The following is a 4,418-nucleotide window of genomic DNA, read 5'->3' as shown; positions in this document are numbered from 1 at the left end:
CCCGGCCGCCCCAGCCGGTTGACCGCTGGGGCCTAGAACGCAGGTGTGATCGCATCAGAGGCCGAAGGGTAGGCGGAAACTGGGTTGCTAAAATTCCAGACTCTCAAAGCACCTTCACCTGGGACCGTGTTCCCTAGGTTCGGAGGGACAGTGCCTTTGCATGATCTATGCTCAGATGTGCTGGGCGGCGCACGCGGTGGGTTCTCTTGGCCGCCTCGAGAAAGAACTGGAGAGAAAAGGATTATGTGCCTGATCCAGCTACCCTACGGAAGCATTCAAATGCAGATAGCATGCAAAATAAAAATAGAGGTTGAGAATAAGATAAAAAAGAAGCTCAGTGGAACTCTAAAACACGAAATGAAGACTCATCCATGTCCTGGGAACACGACCATTTATATTCTGTTTCCACAGGGTTTTATTGCCTGGGTTTCAGCATTGTGTACTGTTTAGGGAACTTTGTCCAGAGGGATGTCACGGGGCTCTATCCAGTTTGAAGTTAAATTCCTTTGTCAGAGCTTCTAGATTGCACGTGCAGAAAGTCAAAGCAATCAGAACTCTGCTAGGCTTGCTGAGTTTAAGGCCAGCCTGAGCTACTCAGTGAGACGCTGCCTCCAAAAAAAAAAAAAAAAAAAAAAAAAGTGTCTAAAGTCATTTGTATTAACCTTGCCTTTTTAGCCACAGTTAATATTCTGACATCTGCATAAATAGGGAAGTTTTAGCCCTGCCACTCAGCTGGGAATTTTAGGCCTGTAGATCTGCTTCAACACCCTATGCTTTCTTCTGAAAAAGCCCTTCGGTCACGATGAACAAAAAAGCAGGACTTTGGTTGGTAGCCTTTTTACAGTTGTTTATATGAAACGACAATTTCTCAAAACTTGTAACTGAACATGTGTCAACTTTCAAACGCGAATCAGAGATATACCTTTTACAAGAAAAGCTGAATGTGGTGGTTCCTGCCTGTAATCCCAGCACTCTGGAAAGCTGAGGCAGGAAGATCACAAGTTTCAGCCCAACCTGGGCAATTTAACAACCTAGGAAGACCCTGTTTCAAAACTTAAAAGGGGTCTAGAGACAAAGGTCATTGAAAAGGCCCTGGGTTGAATCCCCAGTACAGGGAGGTGGGTGGTGGGGCATAGGACTGGAAGAGAGAAAACCCTCTGTAAATTGGAATTACCAGCCAAGCAAATACTAGCACATTACAGAAAAAAAAATTATTTTCTTTTTTGTGAAACAGTAACTGCTAAACATTTTTCTGATGAAAGCATTGACCTAATTGCCAGCTCTCTTCAATACATGATATGTGTGAACCCAGAGAACAAGTGCTAAAAATGTTTATAAGAAATGTTTTCTGTACATGTAATTAAAACTATACTTATCCATGTATACAGAGTTGCAACTTACCCCCTCACACACACAAAGGTTTCATGGTTATAGGATGCTAAGTATTTCCCCCAATACTCTAGCCACTGTCTTTTGTCAAAAGAGATGTTTCAATGTTTCTTGTTTCTGCTCTCTTAGTAACTGTTATTCTTGGAATGAAAAGAAACCAAAATTTCCAGGGCAGGTTACTGTGGCACTCTACAATTCTTTAGCTCTTTATCTGATTGTCAAGTAAGTATCTAAATATATGAATTACTCACTGGGAATAAATAAAGCTGCAAAAGATCCACATAGGGGCAGGGATTTAGCTCAGGACCCACATACAAGGTACTATCTTTGAAAGGGCTTGAAAAAAACAACAAAAAAAAGGCTTCCAAACTATTATCTGTTTGAAGTTTTTTAAACTATTGAGGATTCTTTGGTAATCTGGGAAATACTTTATGCTCTTTTCTTTGTTTGCTTGTTTGTTTCAAGACAGAGTCTCACTTTATAGTCCAGGCTGACCTTGGTCTCACCATTGAGCCCAGGCTGGTCTCCCATTCTTGGCGATCCTCCTGCATCAGCCTCCTGATACTGGGATTACAGGCACACACCACCACACTCACCATTTATGACTTTTTAATAAAACTCCTTAACAAAAACTTTAGGCCTTTTAATAAAAATCACATAGTGATTTTTAAATTGCATAGCAATTTCCTGACTCTGTTATCCTCACAGTAGCCATGTAATATGTGAAAAGAATAAGTATCTTTAATTTTATATGTGAGACTGGGTGTGATGGCACATGCCTGTAATCCCAGCACTTGGGAGGCTGAAGCAGGAGGAGTGCTTCAAGTTTGAGGCCAGGGTGGACTACATAGTGAGTTCAAAGCCAGCGTGAACTATATAGGGAGACCCTATCTCAAACCCCACCCCCAAATCTTTTTTTATATGAGAAAATAGGTCTGATGAATTAGGTTATACATCCCAAGATTAGGAGAAAAGAATGATGAGTTCAGGAGTTGGATTCTAAAATACTGCTGTGCTAAGTAGATGGTTCTAGCAGTAGATATGAAAAAGTTAGGAATAGAGAAGTTCATTGTGAGTGTGAGGACATTTGTGACAGAAAGGACAGAGGAGCATGATTGATAGGCTGATCCTACAAAGAGGGTCCCCCTTAAATGAGTTCTCTGTGGGTGGAAATAGGTAGGCCTTGCTCAGTCATGGGCTGGGGACCACCCTGAGAAAAGAGAGAATAAAATTTGAAGCTGATTTAGACACTAGCAGCTAGGACTGTCAAATATCACACTACTTACAATGCTGAGGACTGAGCACTTTGTTGAAGGAAGACTTTTTAAATTTCCATTCAGTACTCAAAATTGAACCCAGGACCTCCCCCCACCCCAACTAAATCACTCAGTTGCCCAGGCTGGGCTCAGACTTGTCATCCCCCTGCCTCAAAGTGCTAAGAAGTATGTACCACCATGCCTGGCTTCGTATGTGCTTTCTAGCCTAAGGTATCTGTTTCCTCAAGAGTAAAATGCAGTACAATCCACCACTTCTGTGCCAACTAAGGACTCTGGCCTCTGTGGCTGCAGCACCGCTCTTGTTGCGCTCAGTGGGTTCTGTGCGCACCCTCTCTGCTCTCCTCGTACTGTAGCAATCCTGATGAGGGCAGAAGAACCCTGATGAGAAGATAACTGGAGAGTCCCACATGCCCAGGGGGAAATGGGATCCATCCATGGGAGATTTTCTGTCTCCTGGCGAGAATGCTCTCAGCTTGAGCATCAGGACCTCTCATCCTCAGGGTCTGACCCTGTGGGAACCCCATTAAGGGGGAGTCACTAAGAGTGTGTTGACTGTGGCCATTCCTGTATGCTCCTCTTTTCCCCAGGTCCTGCGTTCTTCCTGCTGGGAACACTGTGCAGGTCAAGGCCAGCCAATAGCTTCTAGAGGAGGTGGCATGTGACACATTCTGTAGGTCTATGAAGGGGCTCTTCCTGTGATTGCAACCACCTCATTTCAAGTCCAAAAACAACATTCTCTAAGTGGCTTGATGGTGCTGTCCAACAGATGGGAAAGGTGAACCCAAAAGAAATATCTGTTCCTGTGAGGAAAACATTGGCTCTTTCAGGAGAAAAGGAAAGTGTCCTGTGTAGCAGTCCACTTGTTACCGAGGACTGATTAGTCTACTCAAGGAGTAATGCTGTGTTAGAGACTCACCATGGTCATCTGATGCCAGCCAACTGAACCTTCAAAAGCCAGACACTGCTAGATTGGCCTTGGCAATAGGAATCCATGTCTGTCAACCCACGCTCAGCCGCCAGCTCTGCCACTGAGGCCCTGTCTTCTGTCTGTCCTGACGCCCATCATCAGGTCAAGTTATTTTATTCATTTGGTTGTTTGGTACCCATGCCACCCAGGGCTTTCTGATGGACATTAACTTGTGAACAAAATGTGTCCACAAGCTCGGAACACTGATACACACCTGTAACCTCAGCTGCTTGGGAGGATGAGGCAGGAAGATCATAAATTCAAGGCCGAGGCTGGGGATTTAGCTCAGTGGTGCCACCACTTACCTAGAAAGCACAAGGTCCCAAGTTCGATCCCCGGTATGGGGGTGGGTGGGGGGGTGACACTGTGACTCTGCTCATAAATTCAAAGCCAACCTGGGCAATTTATCAAGATCCTTTCTCAAATCAGGTGTAATAGTGCACACCTGTGAACCCAGCACTTGGGAGGCTAAACCAGGAGGATCACTGAAAGTTTGAGGCTATATAGTGAGTAAATTCAAGGCCAGTTTGAGCTACATAGTGAGACCGTGTCTCAAAAATCCAAAAAAATTAAAAATAAAATTTTTGAGACAGGGTCTTGCTATGTAGTCTAGACTGGCCTTGAACTCAGTGTGATCCTCCTGCTTCAACCTGCCCGGTGCTGGGATTACAGGCGTGCACCACCACCTAGAGCTAAAATTTAAAAAATTTTTGAAAAGATCTCATTTCAAAATAAAAAAAATATATAAAGAAGCTGAGGGTGGTGGCACATGCTTGTGATATCAG

Source organism: Fukomys damarensis, unplaced genomic scaffold (genome assembly GCF_012274545.1).
Source record: "Fukomys damarensis isolate Sample0158 unplaced genomic scaffold, DMR_v1.0_HiC HiC_scaffold_1, whole genome shotgun sequence".
Taxonomy (NCBI): Eukaryota; Metazoa; Chordata; class Mammalia; order Rodentia; family Bathyergidae; genus Fukomys; species Fukomys damarensis.
The sequence above is the reverse complement of the archived record's forward strand: the minus strand, read 5'-3'. Positions refer to the sequence as shown.